The sequence below is a fragment of the Heptranchias perlo genome, chromosome 13 (genome assembly GCF_035084215.1).
Source record: "Heptranchias perlo isolate sHepPer1 chromosome 13, sHepPer1.hap1, whole genome shotgun sequence".
NCBI classification, from domain to species: domain Eukaryota; kingdom Metazoa; phylum Chordata; class Chondrichthyes; order Hexanchiformes; family Hexanchidae; genus Heptranchias; species Heptranchias perlo.
In genome coordinates, this window is record NC_090337.1 from 27,681,029 (window position 1) to 27,708,601 (window position 27,573).

At 43.2% G+C, this 27,573-nt stretch overlaps 2 protein-coding genes across 3 annotated transcripts in view; one reads left to right on the forward strand and one right to left on the reverse strand.

Annotated features, from left to right (window-relative positions):
* Positions 1-27,573, reverse strand: part of mcf2l2 (MCF.2 cell line derived transforming sequence-like 2) — a 275,749-nt gene that overhangs the window by 116,280 nt on the left and 131,896 nt on the right. The gene's annotated exons all lie outside the window — the stretch shown is intronic.
* Positions 5,759-27,573, forward strand: part of b3gnt5a (UDP-GlcNAc:betaGal beta-1,3-N-acetylglucosaminyltransferase 5a) — a 30,743-nt gene continuing 8,928 nt past the window's right edge. The window contains exons 1-2 of one of the 2 annotated variants that reach the window (XM_067995225.1): positions 10,859-10,897; positions 13,186-13,230. The gene's annotated coding sequence lies outside the window, so the exon portion shown is untranslated. Of the gene's footprint in view, positions 5,816-10,858; positions 10,898-13,185; positions 13,231-27,573 lie in introns of those variants that run through there. The other variant, XM_067995224.1, reaches the window with a different exon arrangement.

Consider the following 27,573-nt stretch of genomic DNA (forward strand, 5'->3'; position numbering starts at 1 on the left):
ACTGCGGTCAATTAATTTAGCAAAGGCCAGAGATTAAACCTGGGACTTTTCTGACCTATACATTTCAGTGTCACACCATATTGTTCCTTTAATAATCAATAACTTCAGACTCTCTTGCTGCCTCAGTAGTGAAGCCTTGGCAAAAACAGAGGTGATGGAAGGATGCAGGCCTTAGTGTGAGATGAAGGCTTAAGAATGAGTTGTAGTTTGTGAGGTAAACAAAATAATTTATTTTCTATAAGTACACCTTTAGGTGTGGCTTGGGCACACAGTATATCCATCCTTGACAGTAAACGACCAAAATTCACTCTCTCCCATTTTCACTTTGTGTCTGTCTCTGTCCTTGTCTGTGCTTGTGATTCTCTCTTGTATCAACTGTGAGTCTGTGACCTCTTTCTCTCCGGCCCTGTGTCATTTTTCCTCCAAGTCACTTACAACTGCACTTTCAAACTCCCAACTGGCTAGTCTGTCTTCATCACGATGCATGTGCAGCTGTCAATATACTCAGTCACTCTCTGACCTGCACCTTTAATGTCCTTGTCCCTAGTAAAACCTTACTCCCTCCCACCCTGGGCATTCCCTCGGTATGGCCTCCATCTTCGCTCATTCAAGTCCAAGGGGCTCAGACTTGAATTGGTTTCACCATTCATCGCCAGATTTAGTTGGACCACATCAGGCACTATGGGGCTATGCTCTCCTCTGCGAAAACTGCTCACCACTCCAGGATCATCCTGAAATGCAAAGATAATCCCCAGCTTCTTTTCTCTACTACCATCTTTCGTTTTGTTTTAAACCCCTTAAAAATGGAAAAGTTTTCTTTCTTTTAAGCCCCTTCAAAAAGTTGGGCGGGGGGGAGGTGGTTTAGGCACAAATGTGTCCCTCCACCGATGACACTGGGGCACCCGCATGTCATCCTCACTGATCAATCACCACAACCAATTAAATAAGAATTTTATTATCCTTGTTGATGATGCACTCCAGTCCCTGCGGTGCCCGCTGGTCGCGGAAAGCCTTAAGCGTACCGGCAGACACTGCGAGCTCCTTCTCCAGAGCCAACTGGGCGCGGAGAATGCTATGGAAGAGAGGCAGGCAGCCGGAGCGATCCCTCCCATGGGTCGCATCTAGCCTGGACCTGTAGATGGCCACCTTGGTCAGGCCCAGGAGCAGACCCACGAGGAGATCCTCCGACTTGCCCGCATCCCTCCTCACCAGGTGGCCAAAGATCAGGAGCGTGGGACTAAAGTGCAACCAGACCTCGAGGAGCAGCCCCTTCAAATATTGAAACAGGGGCTACAACCTCTCACACTCTGTATAAATATGGAAAACGGACTCATCCAGGCCGCAAAAATTGCAAGCAGCTGGGAGTCTGTAAAACGGCTTAGCAGATGGTTTTTGGAGAATGCTCAATGCAACAATCTCCAACCCATATTATAAATGGTGCAGGCAGGACTCCCGCATAGAGAGCCCTCCATTGGGGACCCCCACCTGCACCGGCAAGATAGTATACCAAGGCACGTCCAGACGGGAGACAAGGGTAATGACGTGGAGAGTGTGCAGGTGCAGCTTGTACAGGAAACCCCTCTGTGCAGAGTGGAATGTGAGTTGTGAGTCGCAGATCCTCTACCATCTCCTTAAACCTGTCACCCTGCCGGGGCAGCATTAGGCCGTGCAACCTATGCAATTACAGGAGTCCTCGAGCCAGTCAGGGGCCCCGAGTGGATTTAGTGAAAGGACACTTACGCAATGGTAATAGCTGATTCCTGGGTACCTCAGAGCGATACTTATTGTATGCAGCTACTGGACCCACCTTCTGTGCTTTAGACAGCGTGCAGATAGGCTCGGGAATGTTAGGGAAATGAACAGCAGCGCAATGGACAGGCTCAGTGATCCAGTTACTATCTTTACTCTCATTTTCTGTGTCAATCTGGGAGTGGATCAGTGGAGACTCCCAGTCAAAGCTATAATTATAACCGTGGAAACAGTAACATGACGACTTTATTTTGGTGTACAGTTTAATACTAAAGCTGCAAGAGGTATGGCTTTACTGCCAGTTTATTGTTTCTTGGTTCCAAAAACAATTGATGTGTATTAGCAGATAAGGAATGAAACACAGAGCACCCAGTGTGTTCTTGGTTGTCTAGGAGAGGGGTCCAGGTCAAGCAATCCTTCAGAAAATTCATAAATTTACATTTAAAATGATACAATCAAATGCATTTCCCTATTCTGTGTTCCAGTGGCAAAACATAAGTCAGTCATATTCAGACAAGGTCCAAGCACCTTATTCCTAGTATCACAGTAGGTACAGCACAGGAGAAGGCCATTCGGCCCATCGTGCCTGCACTGGCTCTTTGAAAGAGCTATCCAATTCGTCCTTTTCCCCTGCTCTTTCCCCATAGACCCGTAAATTTTTTCCCTTCAGGTATTTATCCATCAGTCCCTCTAATAGGTCCCAGTGTGTTTATCCATCCCTCTGATAGGTCCCAATCTTAGTGAATCTTACTGAGGTTCAGATGGGACACCTGCTCAATCTTGGGTTTTATGGGATCAGTAGAAGTATGGCATGAGCACAAGACAATTAATATTCTGACTGACTGGTTCCTCAACCAGTCACAAGGGAAGATATGAGCAACATGTCCTCCCCCAACAGAATTAAACAAAATGAAATTAATTACGTCGATATAAATCACGTGGAAATCCTATACTGGTTAAAGGACTCAAAACAAAAAAATCACTGGGGATAGATAGTACTCATCCCAGAGCGTTTACAAACTGAGGGTACCACTCGATTACTCAGCTATTACACATCACTTTGCTGCAGGTCAAGCATGAAAAACTAGTTTCTGAGTTATCATACAGGTTCATATACCGAAATAACATTGGTGTTTCAAGACGCTTATATTCATTCTATGTCATTTCCTCTTGCTTTATCTATCACGTCATTTTGTCAACTATTTTTATATTATCAATTGCAAACATTCCTTTTCACGATTGCACATATGCAGATTTGACACCAGATTAAGATGTTAATACTTAGTATCATTGTCTAATAAAATGTAAGGACCCCAAACCGAACCTCTACAAGGCAAATGCCCCCCCGACCCTGCATCCTCACCTCCAACAACAAATGTGGGGAGATCATCTTTGTCACTGAGATAGCAAGGATCCATTCGGCTGTCTCTGCTCACACCCCCCTTCCCCTTGCCCCCCCCAAGACAAACTTCCCCAAGGTTCCCCCCTCCTGCCCTAATGCTGAATCCACCTCTTTCTCTAATCTCTCTCCTATCTCCCCATAAAGCTCAACTTGTCAATGAGGCTCCCATGCTAGTTGACATTACTAATGGTTCCATTTCCTCAGGTACTGTCCCCCTCCCTTTCAAAACTGCCATCATCAAACCCCTCCTTAAAAATAACACCCTTATCCCTTCTGACCTTGTAAACCAGCATCCCATCATCAACCTCCCGTTCCTCTCCAAAGTCCTTGAATGTATTTTTGCCTCCCAAATTCATGCCAATCTTTCACACAACTCCATGTTTGAATATGTCCAAACAGGCTTCTACACTTGCCACAGCAAAGTCTCAAACGACATTCTCTGTGACTGACCCTGGTCCATTATGCGTCGTCCTCCTTTTCGATCTGCAGTTTTTGATATGGTCGACCACACTATTCTCCTCTAACGCCTCTTCTCCGTTGTCCGACTAAATGGGACTGCCCTCGCATGGTTCCATTCTTACCTCTCCAGTCATAAACAGAGCCTCTCCCACAATGGCTTCTCTTCCCACTCCCACACCGGTACCTCTGGAGTTTCCCAAGGATCTATGCTTGGGCCGCTCCTCTTCCTTATCTATATGCTGCCCCTTGGCGATACAGGTTCCACATGTACACTGACGACACCCAGATCTACCTCTTTACCACTTCTCTCAACCCCTCCACTGCCTCTGTATTGTCAACCTACTTGTCCGACTTTCAGTCCTGGATGAGCTGCAATTTCCTCCAGTAAAACATTGGAAAGTCTGAAGCCATCATCTTTGGCCCCTATCATAAACTCTATACTCTCGTGACCGATTCCATTCTCCTCCCCAGCCACTGTCTTAGGCTGAACCAGACAGTTAGCAACTTAGTCATCCCATTTAACCCTCAGATGAGCTTCCAACCCCATATCTTCTCCATCACAAAAACTGCCTTCTTCCACCTCCATACCATCACTTGTCTCCAAGCCTGCCTCAGTCCATCTGCTGCTGAAACTCTCATCTATGCTTTTGACACCTCCAGACAATTCCAACTCTCTCCTGGCCGGCCATCCATCCTCCACGCTCCATAAGCTTCAGCTCAGCCAAAACTCTGCTGCCCATATCCTATCCCTTACCATCCCACTCACCCATCACACCTGTGCTCCCTGACCTACATTAGCTCCCGGTCCCCCATTGCCTCCAATTTAAAATTCTCATTCTCGTGTTTAAATTCCTTCACTGCCTTGCCGTTCTAATCGCTGAAACCTCCTTCAGCCCTACAATCTTGCGAGAATTTTGTGTTTCTCCTACTCTAACCTCTTGTGTACCCCCACTCCCTTTTCCCCACTATTGGCGGCAGTGCCTTCAGCCATCTACGTCTTAAGATCTGGAATTCCCTCACTAAACCTCTCATCTGCTTTAAAACCCTTAATACCATATTGACCAAACTTTTAGTCACCCCTCCTAATATCTCCTTCTTTAGCTCAGTGTCAATTTTTGTCTGATTTTACTTCTGTGAAGCACCTAGGGATATGTTTCTATACCTGCCAAGTATCACTCGTTTTTTTTATATAGAGCTAAAGGCACTATAGAAATGCAAGTTGTTATCTGGGATTCTCTATCTCTGTCCACATCTACTTCTAGTTTTCTCTCTGTTTCCTGTGAGACTATCTCATGGTCTGCTTCTTCGATGTGTTTGAATTTTGCATGGCTGTTCTTCCTGCTGCTCTCTCATTGGTGGATTTAGAGTATAATTTACCATTGAGGAAATGGCAGGTCTACAAAATTTGAATTGGGCAACTCAGTGGAATGAAGATGTAAGCACAAAAATAAACTGCCACTTCAATATTGCAAATTTGCAATTAAAATTTCCAAATTCACAAAATATGGCATGTTTTCCCATAACCTATTTTGAACTCAGTTTGCTGGTAATATGTTTGCAATGTCGGCAGCTAGTCCAAAGATAAACAAACAGGTTTTTAACTAGCTTGATGAGCTAGTGTGTAGGTAATTAAGCGTATCATTTACAGAGCTCCTAGCCTCAGGAATATTTTGTGGTGAAGATGCAGTCAAGTACTTAAGATGTGAGGTGGTGATTCATAGGCTGCTTTAAGCTCACAGGGGCTTTGGATTGTGATATTCTGCTTCAAATAATACAAGTAAACAAAATAAGGAGCTAAGTATATCTACATTAAAGAATCCAGGTGATTCAAAAGTGAAGGTGTTAGCATGGAAGTGAAGATGATTCTGTTTACCAAGGCAAGCCTCTCCAGTATCACTCATTTTTTTTGAAGGGGGGGGGGTTAAAAAATGTAGCTCCACGTGTTAAACTTATCTGTGATGCCTTTTTGGATTGCAGATTTTGACAGCCCAGGCCCTCTGGATGTTTTGCCCATTGGGTGATTGTTGGAGTTTGACAGCTGTTCTTTGCTCCTGCCTCCTTGTTTGATTGGCCGCTGCCTCGCCAGGGCGGACATTTTTATGGAGCTCGGGGGCGTGTCTCTTTGTGTGTAATAAGGTTGCTGGTTCCAGCCTCCTGGTCTGCGCGCAGCTCACACACGGACTGGCGCCGAGAGCAGTATCGTGGGTAAGGGTCGGCGTCATCATCTCCTTGACGGCTTCGATCTCTAGTTTGTTTTCTGACTCTTAACAGTTTCTTTCCTTCTCTCGAGTTAAGCTAACGAACGAACGGACGGAAGCTCGGTGGAAACAGCCGCCTATCCGTCCCCGGCGCTTGAAATTAGAGACTAACTGGAAGTTTTGAGGGGAACCTGTGGCGGGGGGGAGGGTAGAGTGGGGGGGAGGGAGCGCGCGGAAACGGTAACCATGTTAATGTGGGCCCTTTCCTGGGTAATGAAGGAGATGGGTGTTGGTGTATCCGCTGCGGAGTTTGGGTGTGCCTCTCGGTTTCTCTTTTGAAAACAAATAGTTTTTCATGGGCTCTCGAGCACTATGTCTCTTTCTCCCCCCCCCCACCAGGGGGTTGGGCGAGGCGATCGAAACTATCTGATGTAAAGCACACAGGGTTCAAAACCTGCCTATAAGTGCTGTCTGTAGCTTAATATAGTTTTTCAGCCAAACAGGGACTACCATAAACTATCAACCAAAAAGCCAAGATTCAGCCATCAACACTGAATAAGAGTAGATTTAAAGATTTTTTTAAAAAAAAATAATTCATTTATAGGCTGTAGGTATTGCTGGCATTTATTACCCATTACTTATTGCATCTTCTAAGCTTGATGCAATTAAGTGGATGTTGTGAGACTACTTCCGAAAGCAGTTAAGAGTCAATCACACTGGTGTGGGATTTGAGTAACGTAAAGCAGGTTTCCTTCCATAAAAGGACATTTTTGAACCATTTGGGTTTTTATAACAATCCAACAGCTTCATGATCACTTTTACTGATGCCAGCATTTTATTTCCAGATGTTTTAAACTGAATTCAAATTCTTAAACTGCCATGGTGGGATTTGGATTTAAATTCAAATTCTTTGCATTATTAGTCCAGGCCTCTGGGTTACTAATCTGGTAACATAGCCACTACTATACTTTCATTTTTTTCTTTTTAAAAAAAAAGTGTTATCTGAAACTATTTGAAGTCTGTCTTTTAAATATCTGACAAAATTTGCTGTTTATTTCTCTAACATTTTAAAAAATACAGTATGTGATCAACTTGTTATGGCTGTCATCTGTACATAAGGTGCAAAACAAAATTTGTGTGATTGGATTAAAGGTGGTGCTTGGATATGCTAATTTTACTTTTTAAATTGTCTTGTAGCACAGCATATTGGAACAGAGTGTGCAGTACCAAGATGATAGTGGGTTTAACAATTTGTTATAAGTAAAATATTTTTTTCTTATCCAAGGATTTGGCCAAATTTAGGGGGTGTGTGGAGAGGCTTGAAGTTAATTCTTTAAGCAGCATTATACTGTTTTGAAGTGATGCCTTTTTAAAAGGGACTGGGTTTGAGAGCTGATTATGGCAGATTCACTGGTTTATTTCAGGGAGGGTAGATATTTAGGAGGGCTTGAGGTTGATTTCCCCTTCTGGGCAGTGGAAGAGTTGAGGTTATTTGAATGTCCTTGTTGTGGGGGGGAAATTAGCTAATTTAAATAAAATGGAAGCCAATTTATTTTCAGTTTTGACAGTTTATAGAATAGAATCAGAGGTTACAGCATGGAAGGAGGTCTTTTGGCCCATCAAGTCTGTGCTGGCTCTATGCAAGAGCAATTCAACTAGTCCCACTCCCTGCCCTATCCCTGTAGCCCTGGAAATTTTTTCCTTTCAAGTACTTATCCAGTTCCCTTTTTGAAGGCCATGATTGAATCTGCCTCTACCACCCCCCCTGGCAGTGCATTCCAGATCCTAACTGCTCGCTGTGTAAAGAAATTTTTTCCTCATGTTACCTTTGGTTTTTTTTGCCAATCGCCTTAAATCTATGTCCTCTGGTTCTTGACCCTTCTGCCAATGGGAACAGTTTCTTGCAATCTACTGTCTAGACCCTTCATGATTTTCAATACCTCCATCAATTCTCCTCTCTACTTTCTCTGTCCCAAGGAGAACAACCCCAGCTTCTCCAGTCTATCCATATAACTAAAGTCTCTCATCCCTAGAATCATTCTAGTAAATCTCTTCTGCACCCTCTCAGGCCTTCACATACTGTCTAAAGAGCAGTGCCCAGAACTGGACACAATGCTCCGGTTGTGGCTGCACCAATGTTTTATAAAGGTTCATCATGACTTCCTTGCTTTTGTACTCGTGCCTCTATTTAGACAGTCCAAATTTGAAAACTTAAGAAATAGGGATAGGCCATATGGCCCCTTGAGCATGCTCTGTCATTTAATAAGGTTGTGGCTGATCTTTGACCCTCAACTCCACTTTCCTGCCGATCCTTGATTCCCCTAGAGTCCAAAAATCTATCTCTCAGCCTTGAATATACTCTGACTTAGCATCCACAGTCCTTTGGGGTAGATAATTCCAAAGATTCAGAAACCTCTGAGTGAAGAAATTCCTCTTCATCTTTGTCTTAAATGGCAGACCCCTTAACCTGAAACTATGCCCCCTAGTTCTAGACTCCAGCCAGGTGAAACAACCCCTCAGCATCTACCCTGTCAAGCTCCCTCAGAATCTTGTATGTTTCAATGAAATCATCTCTCATTCTTCTAAACTCCAGAGAGTATAAGCCCATTCTACTCAATCTCTCCTCATAGGACAACCCTCTCATCCCAGGAATCAATGTAGTGAACCTTCATTGGACCCCCTCAGGCAAGTATATCTTTCCTTAGATAAGGAGACCAAAACTGTAATCAGTACTCCAGGTGAGGACTTAGCAAAGCTTTTACAAGTGTTTTTTGTTTACAAATTTTTTTGAAGAAATTAAATGAGAATTTTTAAACACATTTTTGGAACTTCGTACCCCTTCATAGGAACATTAGATCATGGCTGATCTGTACCTTGACTCCATTTACCCACTTTATCCCTTGATAACCTTACCTTAAAAATATTGATTGCAGTCTTCAAAGTTTGAATTGGCCCACCATCTACAGCCTTTTGGGGGAGAGAGTTTCAGATTTCTACTACATGGGTTCAGGGACATTTCTGAAGGGCAAGTGACTCCAAGAGTTGTTTGAGGGGCAGAGCATCAGTGGGCTAGGTTAATGGATTTTAGTTTTAGAAGGTGACTCAAAAATAACTGCTAAGCATGTGGAGTCAGGGGGTACATAGCAGAATGGATAGTAAGCTGGCTACAAAACAGCAAGAGAATAAGGGTAGTTACAGATTGGCAAAAGGTGGGAAGTGGTATTCCACAAGGATCGGTGCTGGGACCACTTATTCATCGTTTACATTAACAATTTGGACTTGCAAATTGGAAATACAATTTGCAGATGACATCAAATTGGGAGGTATAGTTAATACTGAGGAAGACTATGACAAAATACAAGACATCAATAAACTTGCTGAATGGATGTGTAATTGGCAGTAGATGCTAGCTCAATTAATAATTTTAAATCTGCAGTCAATAGATTTTTGCCAGCCAAGAGTATTAAGGGCTATGGAGCCAAGGCAGGTGGATGGAGTTAGGATACAGATCAGCCATGATCTTATCAAATGGCAGAACAGGCTTGAGGGGCTGAATGGCCTACTCCTGTTCCTAAATGAATTTCAATATAGATAAGTGTGAGGTGGTTCAATTTGGTAGGAAAATAAGTCCAAATGGGGTAGAGACGCAAAAGGATCTACGGGTACAGATTCACAAATAACTAAAAGTAGCGACACAGCTTAAGGCCATTTTTTAAAAAAAGCAAACAAAGCACTGAGGTTCATTTCTAGAGGGATAGAATTGAAAAGCAGTGAATTTATGTTGAACTTGTACAGAACCTTGGTTAGACCACACTTGGAGTACTGTGAACAGTTCTGGTCTCCATATTATAAGAAGGATTTAGAAACACTGAAGAAGATTTACTAGGATGATACCAGAACTAAGGGGTTATACCAATCAGGAAAGATTGAACAGGCTAGGGCTCCTTCCTTCTAGAAAAGAGAAGGATGAGGGGTGACCTGTTGGAGGCCTTTAAGATTATGAAAGGGTTTAATAGGGTAGACATAAAGATGTTTCCACTTGTGGGGGAGACCAAAACTAGGGGCCACAAATGTAAGATAGTCACTAATAAATCCTATAGGGAATTCAGGAGAAACTTCTTTACCTGGAGAGTAGTTAGAATGTGGAGCTTGCTACCAAGGAAAAGTTGAGGCAAATAGCATAGGTGCATTTAAGGGGAAGCTAGATAGTCAGGGAGGGAGAAGGGAATAGGTTATGCTGATAGGGTTAGATGAAATAGGGTGGTAGAAGGCTCGTGTAGCACATGAACCAGTTGGGTCAAATGACCTGTTTTGTGCTGTACATTCGATTTTTGTAAATATAAACTAATACAAAACTCAGTAGTCTGCTGGGTTTAGGTTGTGTGACCTCACTTAAAATGTTTCACCTGGTTTAAAATTAGAGGACGGAAAGAAAAGGAGGAAAAATTGTATTAAACGTGGATTTCCGGAACATCTAACTGTCTTTTAGATAAGAATATTTGCATTTGTAACAGTCTTTGCAGGGTAATCCGGGTTTTAAAGCTATACTAATATGTTACTATACTAGTTCAGGTCCATCTGCTCCAGATAGCAGAGAGGTGGGATCAAAGAAACATGGGGATGAAATCTGTTAATTAAGGCCGTTCATTGCTCCACATATCTGATACCTTTGTTACCATTACAATCAGGTTCATGGAGAGTAACATCAAAAAGACTTTGATGTTCTGCTTCCCCATAGGCTCTTGGAAGGCCATTTAGAAAACCTTTTTCTTCAGTAAATACATGTAAATCTGCATTAGTACCACATCATGACCTCCTTAAGGTGGGGTGACTGCAGTGAGTCTGGGAACTGATGCTGAGCTGGTTCCATGCGTCAGTTTGTTTAGGCTTTTACACTGTCTCGACACAGCGCACTAACTTACTGAATTCGCTCAATGCATTTAGCGGGAGAGGGGGCAGTAATCAGGCAGCAAATTGGAAGTCCGACAAGGACCTTGGATCTATGTTCCCATTAGTTATCCGGATGATACCTGGGCGTGCTGTCCGTGGCAAGAGAACTGCATGTTGGCTGTGGACAACATCTATCAAGGTAAAGTGACTGATTTTAAGAGCCCATAGCACCACAGTTCTCTACCTATATACACAACCTCCCTCTTCCTCCACCCCAATAAAAAGAAAAACACAACTACCTCTATTGAAACTAGGTAAGTTGTCAATCTTCAATTTTTTAAAACCTTTTTCTATTTGATCTGCATACTAGTAGATACATGTCAAACTTGATGAACCTGCATGTTTACATTGTGCAACATTTATTCTGATCAGGAGATATTGTCGGTACTGTACTGTCTCATTTTAACACATCATGCTTGTGCTATACTCTTACAATTCCCTCAGTGAAAAATTCAAGGAGTTTGACATTTAAGCCTGCCCCATCCTCCACCTAATCACAGTCCCTTTTCAGTGTTCCAGTGATAATACCTTGGATCAGAAGTGACCAAGCATTTTGCTTTCATGGGCTGTTCAGACATGTACTATGACACCTCATGGGTGTAAAGTTTGAAACATTCCTATTTTGCATATTGCTCCAGCTGCAAATATCAACATTTTGATGGCCTTACTTTGGATTTATCCAAGACTGAGGGATTGCTGATGAGAAATATACTTTCAAACCCTCTAGGCCCATGGAATTCCAGACAGGACAAACCAGTGAGTAAGAAATACATACTAATAGAGGGCTGCCAAGGCTCGAGTCATAATTGGGCCATAGTTTGGATGCCACCCTTGGATCTAATTGCAGCCACCAAGCTCGTGCCTTCCTGTTTCTTTTAGACTTTGCTGCCTCTCTTTTTAAAAAAAATTTTAAAAAGCAATATAGAAAAGAACAAATTTAAAAGCAGAGGAAAGAACTGGTAAGCAGCAGGAAATAAATGGGAGAAGAAACTTATTTAAGCGAAACATAAGTATTTCTAAAAAGTAACTATATTAGATGGAATTAGGAGTGATAGCATTGGGAACATATGAATGTACAGAATTGGCAGACACCTAGATCTGTCTGACCAGTTCTAAAACTTGGAAAAAACCATATACTCTCCTTTCTCTGCAAAAAAGATTAATCTGGTTCCATCTTGAATTTGCCACCACTATCTGCCTCCATTGCCTTCCTCAGGCAATGTATTCCATGTTATCCAACCTCTGTGCAAAGTAGTTAAATTTAAATCATTTGTTCATTCCTTTTGAGTTTGAATCCTTGTTGAACAATTTGTGAATATGCCTAACATGTTGCCAGGGTTCAATTTATTTATACTTAGAATCTTCAATACCTGAGCCATCTTCTGATCAGTGTAAACAAGCCCAGATCCCATAGTCTTTTAACTTGCCCTGGTTGTATCTCCACTTCCAAGTTATGTATGTTTTAAGCAGTTGTCTTGAGTACTCTTCCTTCAATGACAGTGCAGGTGCCTATACAGGTACCTCTGATCTGCCTAACTTCTGATTCACTTTGGAAGTTCTTTTCCCCCATCTTCCTCCTGTTCCATGCCTTGATGGTAGAAGGTCAACTAGATGGACCTTAAATAACTTCAGGGTTCTACCATTTTTTTTGACCACTTCGAATATATTTCTAAAGCCCAGTCATATCAGGTCGATGACCTGAAACGTTAACTTGTACTTTATTGGTTTCAATGTGGATTTTTTTTTTCTATTTTTAAGTTTCCTGACCAGTCTCTTCACCTTTTTTTGTGTCTTATTTTGCAGTCATTTGCCCTCTTTTGAAGCCATAGTTTTTAAACTTGAAATTTTATTTTCCATATATTCCCTGCATGACCACCTTGTTGCCTACATCAGTTTCATTGTTCCTCTGCTGCACTTGTTACTTTCTATTCTCAGTAACATAGTCCTGAAAGTATTCATTTTTTATCTTTTTCCCTCCCTTTTAAAATATGCATCGGTCTAGCCCTCTTGTGCTACTTTTATACAGGTCAATTGCAGGAAGACCTTTTTTAAACAAAAGGTGCTATTAGCATAGCGCATAACCCAATATAGAAACTGCTTTAGTTCCCTCGTCCCCTGAAAATCTACCTGCTGAAAATAAAGATGAACAATACAGCAAATATTCTCTATTATAACCCACAGTTTAAACTTGTATTGTTTCAAATTTCTGAGGTGCTGTCAATTTATAATCTCTCATCCCCTGGTTGTTGCACACTGAGATTCAAATCACCCACTCCTATTTAGGTTGCAGACCGTTTTCAATCAGTAGCAGTCCAGTATCATTTCCAAAAACACAGTTCTATCCTTTTTATGGGTCTCCTAATTTACCACTGGTAAACCAAAGTCTCCAAACAATTGTTTAATCTACTATGTGCTTCCCTATTCTAGGTGTAAAGTTTCAGGTTTTTTCTTAACTAATGGGATCCTTTACAGGTAATTTTTCCCCCTTATGTTGATCACAATGCTTCTTTATCTGTATCTAATCCCAATTTGTTAGCATATCTTTTTATACAAAAAAACCACACTTTTCCCCCCCGTTTACCCTTTCTAAACCTGCCGAACAATTTATATATCTGTAAATTATTTTCCCAGTCTGTTATTTGTATGATGTTGGTTTCTGATCTCCCAACATGTTCAGTTTAAATCCTTTCATGGCCTTTCCCCATCCTATCTCTAACCTTCCATATCCCTATAACCCTCAGAACTCTGGCCTCTTTTGCATCCCCCACTCCTTTCGCCCCACCATTGGCAGCTGTGCCTTCAGCCATCTAGGCAATTAGCTCTGGAATTCCATCCTTAAACCTCTCCACGTCCCTTTCTTTTAAGATCCTCCTTTAAACAGACCTCTTTGGCCAAGCTTTTAGTCACCCCTCCTAATATCATCTTTGGCTCGCAATTAATTTTTGTCTCATTTTGCCTCTGAAGTATGTTGGGATGTTTTTCTACATTAAAGGAGCTAAATAAATTGTTTCGGTGATCCTTGGGTTTAGCAATTGAAGTTGTCTGGACAAATTGGGTGTACTTCCAAGGTGTATGCATTGCTTTATTTGTGTTTCTGGGAAACATCAGTGCATGTAATTTCATAATTGTTAACATGTAAGGGTTGTAATTAGATGGAACAAGTTTGGGTTTTGAAGTTCTCCTTAGTGTACCTTAATGTAGTGTTCATGCCTGACCCTGATTTGGAAAACATTCTTTGAGTGTACTCTTCCATCAGAGATCAATAAGGACCCCTGCCCCTTAGAACTTGTATTACTTTTAAATGTGTGGCTGTTGTGGAAAGTACAATTTGCACTGTACCTAAGCATGCAAAGTACATCCACGGTTCTAAATGGGAAACATTTGGTTGGCTAACATGGGAACAATAAGCTAGGAGGAAGATGATTGCATTGGCTGATATGGGGGAGATAACATCTCAGTTGTGAGTGCTAGTAATTTTATTATGAATTAGCTGCAAGAGACCACCCCTTGAAGTGGGTCCAGTTTGTTTATTTTGAATCTAGTTGTTCAAACAATTTACAGTCACAAACAGATGTGATTGTAGCCAGTTCCAACATTAATCGGACTCCTTACTGTAAATGTGGTGTTAGTTGAAGGTTCAAGACTTTTGCTAGTCTGTTCACTAGGCCTCCCTGGTTTTAAAAAACACATGACAAAGCATGCACTTAGTGATTTGCAAACCAAATGGAATAGTTGTTTCAGAAGTTTGGTATTCTGAATCAACAGTCTGAACACTCAGCATTAAGGAAATCTCTGATGCTTTCAGTGATCAATCTGTAGACACAGCATTGCATTGAAGGCACACTGGGATTTGTAACTCCCTTTACCCATGACATCAGCTGGCTGTTGCTGAAGTCAGTGTGTCATGACTCAGCCCATTGGTCAACTATCCATGTCACAACTGATTAATCCTGAACCAAGGCCACCTAACTTTTTTTTGTTTTCATGAAAAAATGAACAAAATCTTGGACTGCAGTCCCCAAAAACAGTTAAAGATCCTGAAATCCTATATGATAAAATGGAATTTGACTTACTTGGTCAGTGGCCAAGCCCATTATTTGTTGGTTTTATAGTAATCTGTAAAGCTTTTCATTAAACCATGCTCCATTATACAGATTATTTGTAGCTTCTTACCTATGTTGCTTTGCCCATAACCATCTGTGCCACTTATGCCTGGTGAGATTTAACCAATGCATTTGTAGAGATATCTTACTCATGTTGCAGACCATACATGTTGGATATGGATGGTTTTCTGTGCACTGGGTGAACACTACTGCCATTATGGTACAGTTACTGTTGTGCTCGAAGGTGCAACGTTGCCCATGATGAATGATAATTGGGGACTCTAGTTTTTACAATCTATGGTCGCACCTTTCATGACCTCAGAACATCCCAAAGTACTACACAGCCAATGAATTACTTTTGAAGTGTAATCACTGAACCTTTTTGTATACAAATGCAGCAGCCAATTTGCGCATAGCAAGGTCCGACAAACAGCAATGAGATGAATAGCCAGTTAATCTATTTTGGTAGTGTTGCTTGAGATGACTGTTGGGTAGGACACCAGGAAAACTTCCCGTTTTTCAAAATTCATGATGTGGGATTTGAAATCAGTCTTTTGACTGAGGCCAGAATGCTACCACTGAGCCAGGCTGACAATTGCTGTGTTTTTATCCCGTCAGGCACTTAAAAAGAAAACTAATTTGTTAAATACAGCTTGCTGTTGACAAATATACACTGATTGGACTTGATTAACCCACACATTTCTTAATGCTCACTCATTTTTATCTTGAACTATGGATTTTGAGTGTGCCCATAACTGACATTTGACACACTGGTCTATAGTTTATTATTTTCTTCTTTGGATGTGCAAGTACCAGAAGAGTATGTGTGATAACTGAAGAAGAGTAACGGGTCCAGAAAGTGGAGGTGGGGGGGAAAGCAGAATTTGAGGTAGATAAATCAGAGTCCTAATGTCATACACCAGGGCTGTTAAAGGAAGTGAGGTGATAGCAGAGCTCTTGTTACAATCTTTCACTTAAATATGCAAATTGTACAGGGGACTGGAAGGTCACTTTTTTTCCCCAAGGGAGAAAAGTTTTTTGGGTTTTATAAAATAGGGGGCTTAAAGTACAAGAGCAAAGAAGTTATGATAAATTTGTACATGGCATTGGTTAGGTTACAGTACAGTGCAGTTTTAGGCACCCCATTATAGAAAGAATGTTAAAATTTCATGGCAAATGTACAGCATAGATGCACTGGGATGATTCTAGGGATCGGAAACTGTAGTTATGAGGAGAGACTTGAGATACTGGAAGCAGAGAAGACTAAGAGGAGACTTGAGAGGTTTTTAAAATAAAGAAGTGTTTTCATAGTGAATAGAGAAAGACCATTTCCTCTGGGGAGTCTGTGATGAGATTTAGGAGATGTTTCTTTGCGCATGTAGATGTTAGGAGCATAGAATGCATTGCTGCAGGGAGTTGTTGAGGCAAAGACCACTGCATCTTTTAAGGGAAAATTGGACAAATATTTGAAGCAGATGATGATGCCACAGGGCTATGGAGAGAATAGATCAGGGCAGTGAGTTTAATTTTAGATTGTTCTAGCAAAGAGCTGGCGCAGGCATGATGGGTTGAATGACTTCTTTCTTGCTGTAAACTATGGTTGCAGTTACATTGCAACCAATATAAAAACAAACCACACTTCCTTAAGGTGGTCTCAAACTACTTGCTTAAATTTTCTTTGGTTTTATCATTGACCATTATTTGGACAGATACAATTGTGTGGTACAACTAGGATGTTTCTCTACCATGTTAAATAGTCTACATCCATTCTACAGTATGTAAAGCAGCACTAGCAATTATATTGAGCTGATGATTCTACCAAAATTAAAATGCAAAATTAATGTTAAATACAACATGTGGGAAAACAATTTTTAAAAAAAATCATTCTCTGGATATGGGTGCGTAAAAATCATTCTCTGGATAGTACACAATGCAGCCATGGTGGTGGATGGGTTGCTGATCGAGCAGGCTGCCTTGTCCTTGATGGTGTCCAACTTGTGTGTTCCAGCTGCAACCATCCAGGTAAATAGAAAGTATTCCATTTCACTCTAGACTTGTGCATTGTAGGTGGTGGAGAGGCTTTGGGAGTTAGAAGTGATCCACTTGCCACAGAATACCTATCCCCTGACCTGTTCTACCAGCCTTGGCATTTGAGGTTGGTTGAGTTTCTGGTCAGTGATGACCTACAGGATGTTGATGGGGTATTCGCCTGTGGTAATGCTACTGAAGATCAAAGGGAGGTGGTTAGTCTCTTGTTGGAGATGGTTCTTGCCTAGTGTTTGTGTGGTGTGAATGTCTGGATGTTGTCCAGGTTTTGCTACATGTGGGCATAGCCTGCTTCATAATCTGAGGAATTGCATATGGAGTTGAACACTAGTTATCAGCGAACAGCCTCACTTCTGACCTTATGATGGAGGGAAGATCACTGATTAAGCAGCTAAAGATAGTTGGGCCTAGGACGAGGAACTCCTGCAGCAATATCCTGGGGCTGAGATGATTGGCCTCCAACAACCCCAACCATTTTCCTTGGCTGAAGTCATACCTGTCAACTCAGATTTTCCCCTGATGTTCATGGCACTTATGGCTGAAGGTGGTTGCAAATGCTTCAGCCTTGTCCTTTGCATTCATGTGCTGGGCTTCATCATTATTGAGGGTGGGGATGTTCGTGGAGCCTTCTCCCCCCACCTCCTGTCAATTGCTTAATTGTCCTCCACCCTTCGTGACTGGATGTGGCAGGACTGCAGAACTTTGACCTAATCCATTGGTGCCACACTTGGTCGAATGCTATCTTTGTGTCAAGGGCAGACACACTCTCCTCACCAGTGGAATTCAGTTCTTTTGTCCATGATTGGACCAAGGCTGTAATGAGGTCTGGAGCCAAGTGATCCTGGTGGAACCCAAACTGAGCATTGGTGAGCTAGTTGTTGGTAAGTTAGTGCTGCTTTGTAGCACTGTTGATGACTTCTTGCATTACATTGCTGATAGGACAGTAATTGGGTGGGATGGATTTGACCTGCTTTTTGTGGCTTGGACATACATGGGCAATTTTCCACGTTGTGTGGTAACTTGGATAGAGGCGTGGCTAGTTCTGGAGCAGAGGTCTTCAGCATACAGCTGGAGTGTTGTCGGGACCTGTAGCCTTTGCTATATCTAGTGCACTCAGCCTTTTCATGGAGTGAATTGAATTGGCTGAAGACTGGCATCTGTAATGGGGGGGAACCTTAGGAGGTGGGGAAAGATCATCCAATTGGTACTTCTGGCTGAAGATGGGTGCAAACGCTTCAGCCTTGTCTTTTGCACAAGGATGGCGATGTTCATGATGCCTTCTCTTCCTGTTAGTTGCTTAATTGTCCACCACTGTTCATGATTGGATGTGGCAGGACTGCAGAGCTTTGACTTGATCTGTTGGTTGTAGGGTCGCTTAGTTCTGTCCATAGCATGCTGCTTCTGCTGTTCAGCATGCATGTAGTCCTGTGGGTTTGCACCTCATTTTCAGACATGCCTGGTGCTCCTTCTACACTCCTTGTTGAACAAGGGTTGATCATCTGGCCTGAAGGTGATGGAGTGAGGGATGTGTTGGGCCATGAGATTAGATTGTGGTGGAATACAATTCTGCTTCTGATGGCATACAGTGCCTCATGGATGCCCAGACTTGAGCTGCTAGATCTATTCATCTACCCCACTTAGCATGGTGGTAGTGCTACACAACACAATGGAGGGTGTCCTCCGTGTGAAGAATGGACTGTCTCCTCAAGGACTGTGCAGTGCTCACACCTAACAATACTGTCATGGACTGATGCGTCTGTGACAGGTAGTTTAGTGAGGACGAGGTCAAGTAGGTTGTTCCATTGTGTTGGTTTTCTCTCCTGCCATAAGCCCAGTCTGGCAGCTATGTTCTTCAGGGCTTGGACAGTGGTGATACTACCAAGCCACTCTTGGTGATCGACATTGAAGTTTCCCATTCAGTATCCTTGATATCAGTGCTTCCTCCAAGTGGTGTTCAACATGGAGTACTGATTCATAGACTGAGGGAGGGTGGTAGATGGTAAATAGCAGGAAGTTTTTAATTCATTAATGGGATCGGGACGTCGCTGGCAAGGCTATGATTTATTGCCCATCCCTAATTGCCCTTGAGGTGGTGATGTGCCACCTTCTTGAACTGCTGCAGTCCCACAGGTTCTCCCACAGTGCTGATAGGTAGGGAGTTCCAGGATTTCGACTCAGGGACATTGAAGGAACGGCGATATATTTCCAAGTTGAGATGGTGTGTGACTTGGAGAGGGGTGTGGTGGTGGTGGTCCAATGTGCATGCTGCCCTTGTCCTTCTAGGTGGTAGAGGTCGTGGGTTTGGGAGGTTCTGTCGCAGAAGCCTTGGCGAGTTCCTGCAGTGCATCCTGTGGATGGTACACACTGCAGCCACGGTGCGCTAGTGGTGAAGACAGTGAATGTTTAGGGTGGTGGATGGGGTGCCAATCAAGCAGGCTGCTTTGTCCTGGATGGTGTCAGCTTCTTGAGTTGGAGCTGCACTCATCTAGGCAAGTGGAGAGTATTCCGTCACACTCCTGACTTGTGCCTTTGTAGATGGTGGAAAGGCTTTGGGGAGTCAGGAGGTGAGTCACTCACCTCTGACCTGCTCTTGTAGCCACAGTATTTATGTGGCTGGTCCAGTTAAGTTTCAGGTCAATGACGACCCCCAGGAAATTGATGGTCGGGGAGTTGGTGATGGTAATGCCAATGATTGTCAAGGGGAGGTGGTTAGACACTCTCGTTGGAGTCATTGTCTGGCATGAATGTTACTTGCCACTTAGCCCAAGCCTGGATGTTGTCCAGGTCTTCCTGCATGCGGGCACGGACTGCTTCATTATCTGAGGGGTTGCGAATGGAACTGAACACTGTGCAATCATCATCGGACATCCCCATTTCTGACCTTATGATGGAGGGAAGGTCATTGATGAAGCAGCTGAAGATGGTTGGGCCTAGGACACAGCCCTGAGGAACTCCTGCAGCAATGTCCTGGGGCTGAGATGATTGGCCTCCAACAACCACTACCATCTTCCTTTGTGCTAGGTGTGACTCCAGCCACTGGAGAGTTTTCCCCCTGATTCCCATTGACTTCAATTTTACTAGGGCTCCTTGGTGCCACACTTGGTCAAATGCTGCCTTGACGTCAAGGGCAGTCACTCTCTCCTCACCTGGAATTCAGCTCTTTTGTCCATGTTTGCACCAAGGCTGTAATGAGGTCCGGTGCCGAGCGGTCCTGGCGGAACCCAAACTGAGCATTGGTGAGCAAGTGCCACTTGGAAGGTGTCGTCGACAGTGCTGTCCTCACTTTGCTGAGGATTGAGAGTAGACTGATGGGGTGGTAATTGGCTGGATTGGATTTGTCCTGCTTTTTGTGGATAGGATATATACCTGGGCAATTTTCCACATTGTCGGGTAGATGCCAGTGTTATAGCTGTACTGGAACAGCTTGTGCTCCAGAACTAGCCGTGCCTCTAGCCAAGTCTTCAGCACTACAGCTGGGATGTTGTCGGGTGCCCATAGCCTTTGTTGTATCCAGTGCACTCAGCTGTTCCTTGATATGATGCCCATGTTTGCCTCCAGACCCCATGAAGTCTCATGGCTTCAGGTCAATGTTGAGGACTCACATCTGACATATACCAGTGTGCCCCCACCTCCTGGGTCTGTCTTGCCAGTGGGACAGGTCATGTCCAGGAATGGTGATTGTGTCTGGGACATTGGCTGATACTGTGATTGTTTGTTTTCTGCTTAATGTTCAAAATAAATTGTCATTGCATTGCAGCTTTGTTGCTATTTTTGTCTGTTGTCATGGTGTAACCAGACAATGAAAACTGCAGTCTGACCGTTTCCATAACACTCACTCAGCAATTCAAGTTGTTCGGTAACAGTTGCCGGCTGTTTTTAGTACTTTTCCCTTTTAAGTCACTGTTAAAACTAAAGACTCCTATTTGTTTGTAGATGCGAAAAGCATTTTTGTTTTTGGGAATAAATAATAAAGGTATTTCTCTGCAGTGTTGTTGAATTAATACATGCAAAACAAACAGGCTGGAATAATGATATTTCATTTCCTGCATATAATCATGAACAGTTGTGCAATAAATGAAAATCAGCAGGATGTCATGTTCTTGGAAGTGTGAACATTTTGCAGCCATTTTTAGTTTAAATTACTTGACATTGTCTGCAATTTTTAAACTTGACTGAAGTTGATTTGGCCCAGCTCCTATAGCCTCAGTCTTCCACAGCCAGTGGGCTAACAACACTCAAACTTTTTTGAATTTTGTTACACTGGGGACCAGGAAGTCTGGTTTATAGCAGTTGCTTTTGGTCCATCCGAGCTAAATAAAAGCACTGTGCTTGTGACCATGTAATCTAGGCATGTCACTTCGATTCTGCCATGATCTTTAGGCATGCATAGTGGCCAATTGTCAGCCATTTGTCTCATTTTCCCCTTTGCTGTAGATTCACAGAAAAACTAGTAGCATGATTTTCAAGTAAATTTGAGTGCTGTTCTCCCAAGGCCTTTTTGAAAGGACCCTTGACTTTGTTATAAAATAAGCTTGGAGGTGAGGAAGAGTCAGCTCTTCCTTAATATTTTCTTGCAGGGGGTAGAAGTGATAGAGAAAAATATTTCCAGGATGAAGTGAGTGCTCCTGGTTGGGAGACTAATCAAAATTTTTCACCTTTTCTAACAATCTGGAAATCTCTTTTTGATGGAAATCAACTTTTTTTAAAAAAAAAAGTCATATTGAATTGCTGTTTGTGGGAGATTGCTGGTGCAGATGGCTGCCATATTTGCCTAGAGAAGTCACTGTACTCTATTATATGAAGTTGCTGTGATAAGGCACTGTATAAATACAAATAGTCTAATCCTAAACTGAATGGTGTGGATAAGAGACCTAGGGTTTCAAATACATAAATTTCTTGAAAATGTGAGTGTAGGTTGATAGTTATTTTGAGGAACAAAAAGCCCAATAGGATCTTTGGTTTTATTAAGAGGCATATAAAAGAGCAAAGAGGGAATCAGGCCATATTAGATTCAATGAGTAATGAGCCAAATTTAGTTAACAGCCTATTGGTGCGTGAACATTTACCTAATAGCAATCATAATATGATAGAGTTCAAAGTTGTGTTTGAAAGGGAGAAACTTGTATCTGCTACTAAGATTCTAAATTTAGGTAAGGCTGACTTTAATGGGATGCGACAGACTAGCCACAGTAAACTGGGCAAATCTGTTCATGGGTAAAACAACAGATCAGTGGGAGGTGTTAAATTTATTTTTTTGAACGTGGTATAGGACCAGTTTATACCCCTAAGGGGCAAGGGCTCCACTTTTTTAAAAAAAAAGCCATGGATGACAAAAGAAGAAAGGGACAACATAAAACTACAAGAAAAAGCATGCAAAAAAAACAGCACACATCCTGGCTACTGGGAGAGTTACAAAACAGCAAAGGGTGACAACAGATAAAGCTACAAAAAGGGAATATGAAAAGAAACTTGCAAGGAATATCAATCAACATGCAATTTTATATTAGGGGAAAAGAGGGTAGTCAAGAGCAATGTGGGCCCATTAAAAACTGAGTAGTGGTATTGTAAATGAAAATAAGGAAATAGCAGACACATTATTTAATGTCAGTATTTACAGTAGAAGAGGATAGCATGCCGGACACCCCAAGGAAACTAACTTTGAATCAGGGACTTGCCATAATTAACGTAAGCAAATTAACAGTAATGAAAATAATGGCACTAGAGAGTGACAGATCCCCAGGACCAGATGGTTTCCATCCCAGGGTTTTAAAGGAAGGAGGTGAGAACATTGCAGATGCCCTAACTATAATCTTGTAAAGTTCTCAATTCAGTAAGCGTTCCTTTTTTTTTAGATGTCACTCTGCGATTTAAGAAAGGTGAGTGGGAATCCAGTGAATTATAGACCAGTTAGCTGAACATCTGTTGGGAAGTTACTAGTTTATAATTAAGGCTAGTGACTGAACACCTTAAATTTGAGAGCTGATCAGAGAGCCAGCATGAATTTGCCTGACAAACCTGATTGAATTTTTTTTTTGGAAAGGGGAATGTCTCTGGATGTTTATATGGATTCCCAGAAGGCATTTGATGAAGTCCCTCAAGAGACTTGGCTAAATTGAAGCTCATGAGGGCAAATTAGTGACATTGTTAGGAAATTGGCTGAGCAGCAAGAGAGAGTAGGGATAATGGGCAGGTACTCAAATTGGCAGGATGTGACTTGTGGTGCCACACAGGGATCTGTGTTGAGGCCTGAACTATTCACTATTAACAACTTGGGTGACAGGATAGAGAGTTTGCCAATGACGCAAAGGTAGGTAGCATTGTAAGTGGTGTAGATGAAAGCATAAAATTAGAGATGTCAATAGATTAAGTGGGCAAAACTGGCAAATGGATTTCAATGTATGCAAGTGTGAGGTCATTCACTTTGGACCTAAAAAATTATAGATCAGAGTACTTTCTAAATGAAGTTCAAAACTGTGGAGGTCCTAAGAACCTTAGGGGTCCATATATGTAGATCATTAAAATGTCATGGACTGGTACAGAAAATAATCAATAAGGCTAATGGAATGCTGGCTTTTATATCTAGAGGACTAGAATACAAGGGGGTGGAAGTTATGCTACAGCTATACAAAGCCCTGGTTAGACCACACCTGGAGTACTGTTCAGTTCCGGGCACCGCACATTGGGAAGGATATATTGGCCTTGGAGGGAGTGCAGCGTAGATTTACTAGAATGATACCTGGACTCCAAGGATTAAATTACAAGGAGCGATTACACAAAGTAGGGTTGTATTCCCTGGAATTTAGAAGATTGAGGGATGATTTGATTGAAGTTTTCAAAATATTAAGGGGAACTGATGGGGTAGATAGGGAGAAACTATTTCTGCTGGTTGGGGAGTCAAGGACAAGGGGACATAAAACTTTAATAAAATTAGAGCCAGGACTTTCAAGTGTGAAGTTAGGAAACACTTCTACATGCAAAGGGTGATAGAAGTTTGCAACACTCTTCTGCAAATGGCAGTTGATGCTAGCTCAATTGTTAATTTTAAATCTGAGATTGATTTTAGATTTTTTTTGTTAACTAAAGGTATTAAGGGATATAGGGCTACAGTGGGTATATGGCGTTGGGTCACAGATCAGCCATGATCTCGTTGGATGGCAGAACATGCTTGAAGGGCTGAATGGCCTACTCCTGTTGCTATTGTAAACTTGTACAAGGCATTGGTTAGGCCACATTGAAGAATAGTGTGTGTAGTTTTAGTGCTCTATATTATGGTTTTCATGACCTTGGTGTACAGTTAAGATTTAACAGGATAATACCAGGGATAATATAGTTGAGAATTGAGATACTACGAGGACTATTTCTACTGAAATAGGGAAAATTAAGTGAGGTTTTTTAACACTGAAGGGTTTTGATGGGGGGGTGGTGAATAGGTTAAGACTATTTTCTCTGGGGAGTTGGTGATGAGGGGTCCATCAATTATATGGGCCTAAATTTCCACCCAGAAGAATGGGGGCGGTAAAAGTTTGGAGCGGGAACGAATCTGGGCTCCAACCCACCCAAAAACACGTTTCACCTAGACGCATCTGGGTGCATGCGTTTCAGAAACCCAGAAGTGCTGCTGGCTTTACATTTTAAAGGGGCAATTAAGATAGCTGAAGTTAACTCAATTAAATTTTTGTGGCTTGAGGCAGACAAACTATTTTAAGTCTACCTGAACGTGGTCTCAAACACACCATGGAAACGGAGGCAAGTTGCAGCCATTTGGACATTTAAACCAGTGACAGACACATGCAAAGAAAAGGTGAGTTTTTTTGCAGCAAGGCACTCTGTTCTCTCAGACAAACCTTTGGCTGGGAGTTCTTTGTGTTTAGACTGAGATTTCATTGTTCACACTCTGAATTCTTGTGTTCACACACTTACCTACATTTTGGACCCCCTCAAACTGTCCCCATCAGGATGGGGGGGCCCAATGGATTTATTCAGTATATCTGAGGAGGAGGCACATCAGCATCAGCACCAGGTGGGGGTGTGCAGCTCCATAAGACCGGTGCACCACAAGGACCTGCAGAGGGGCTGACATCGCAGGAAGCACTACCCTTGTGTGAGGGTCCACAGGCAGAGTGTGAGCTTCCTGGACCTCTGAGGAGCCGATTGAGTTGCCAGGTGGTCGCAGACATCTGCAGGCTCCCTCATGCAGAGCTGCTCCCAGATGGGGCCTGGTGGCCACACATTGCCCATCAGTTTAAGTCACCACTGCCCTTAATTTCTTCACCTCTGGATCCTTCCAGGGTGCCACTGGCATTACCAGGATCTGTCGTCTGCATGTAAGTGTATACAACAGGTCACAGGTGGCTTGTTTGCCAAGGCATCCCACTACGTTTCCACTCTCTGGCTGGCTTCCCACAGGTATAGGGCACAATTGATTGCGCACACGTAGTAATCGAAGCACCTCCACGTGAGCCAGGAATGTTCATCAACTAAAAAGGATATCACTCCAACGCATAGCTGGTTTGCGACCACCAGCGCAAGTTTCTAAGTGTGTGCCAAATTCCCTGGCAGCTGCCATGATTCCTTCATTCTGCACGAATCCAACATTCTGACTTGAGGGCTGGCTGCTTGGAGTCAAGGGATACCCCCTGCAGACGTGGCTCGTGACATCTCTGAGAAACCCCACCAGTGAGGCGTAGCAGTAAAACGACAGTCGCATCACCACCAGGTTTATCATTGAATAAGCTATAGGAATGCTGACTGCGCTTCAGGTGCATGGATCAATCTGGGGAGCCCTGCAGTACTCCGCAGCGCAGGTGTGCAGAATAATAGTGTTGCGTCCTGCACAACATCGCTCAACAGAGGGGGTTACCAGTGGATGAGGTCCCATGTCCTCAAGGAGCAGCCGCACCTGCATCATCACAGAGGAGGACGATGATGGGCGAACAATCGGCAGAGCAGTGTCTCACCTGGCTGCTCGTTATGCCAGGGAATCACTCATATATTTGATAAATTCTCATAGGGAAAGCTACAAAGTGACTAATCAACTATTCGGATCACCTGTCATGACCACAAACACCAGTCCCCAACCCCCAAGGTTGTACAATTGCACATATACCCAATGGGTGGCATCAAGTCTTGCTGTTCATGATCACATCAAAGTCCCTTTCATGAAAGGGACTCTTAACGGGTAAGACGTGGCAGTGGTAGTTAAAATTGTTCACATTTTAATGTGAATTTAACAAAAACCAAATATAAATGAAAAACATGACTGTCTGTCAGCCATCCTTGTTCATACTCTTGGTGATTACAAAACCTTCCATTGCCCCTTCTTACAGCTTCCACGTGGTGCATTCCCTGTGGCTGCAGCAGAGGTAGTGGCAGGTTGCTCAGATTCATGCCTGGACTGCTTAGATGCTTTTGGCCTATGATCTCTGGGTTTTGGAGCCCTTGAGGGCCCCGCTAAAGACCACTCCACCTGCAACTGTGCGGGGACAGACTCTGCCATCTGGTGAGGAGGCAGCATTTGGTGGTGGGGGGTGGAAAACAATGGATGAGATGTGGGAGCGCTTTGAGGTGTCCCCACTTCCATATCCCGTTTTGCCATCATCTCTCTCCTGGGCCACGGCCACATCACTCCTGCCACTCTGCTGGACAACAGCTTGGAGCAGATCTGTGACGTGGCTAAAGTATCTGGCCACCTGTTTATGGCAGCAGACGTTGGCATTCAGGCCATTCCTAGGTCCTGAATGGACGCATTTGTGAGCCATGCTTGAAGCTCAATGGAGGCTGCCATTCCCTCTGTCACAGATATTCCCGCACTTGCCTGCGCCACCAGTCCATTAATGCTGGAGGTGGACTCCTCCAGCCTCTGCGTCAATGTGCAGACTGTGGCCAGTCTTCCAGTATGTCGCGAAAGTGCATCTGTACCTCTTGTCAAGGATAGCTCCTGCGGATCAGCATCTGTGCCAAGCTTAGGAGTGTGTCCACCGATGCGGACTCTCCGATGCTGCTCCTGCCACCAATGCTTGCTCACGTGTGTGGTGACTCACCAGGTGACAATCCAACTACCTTTCTAATCGGACCCACCAAGGTGTGAATATCCACACTGGTGCGAACATCTGCATTGGTGCATGGCTCACTAAGATGTGACGATGCACCCTCGGAGGCAGGGAGCTCCTCTGAGGAATCGCCCTCGTCCACTTCAGTCCTGTGACACCTCTGGAAGAGAACATACAGCAATATTAAGAATCATTGCAGAAGTAATGTTGCGGTGAGCATACTGAGGTGTGCAACAGGTCAATCATTGATAACACCGATCCACGTGTGTGTGTGTGAAGAATGTTAAAGTTCTGTCACCAGATATTTGTGGGGTGCCAGTCTCAGCATCCCCCATGGCCAGTTACTCCACTGTACAACTTATCTCCAAGGCTGCTTCCTCTGCCTCTGAGGGCCACTATTTGTGGAGGCCCAACCCCACCCCCCTCTAGTCCACGCCCTGTTTCTTGCACTTCTCTTACAAGGAAGAAAATACAGGCATGTGAGGGTGACATGGTCAGGATGACAATGAAGCAGCTGCATCAGAGGGTGACCATCAAACAGATTGATACATTGCAGAGGATTGGAGTGAGTGGGAGAAGGGGTGCACAAATGGGTGGTGTGAAGTGCACAGAAAATG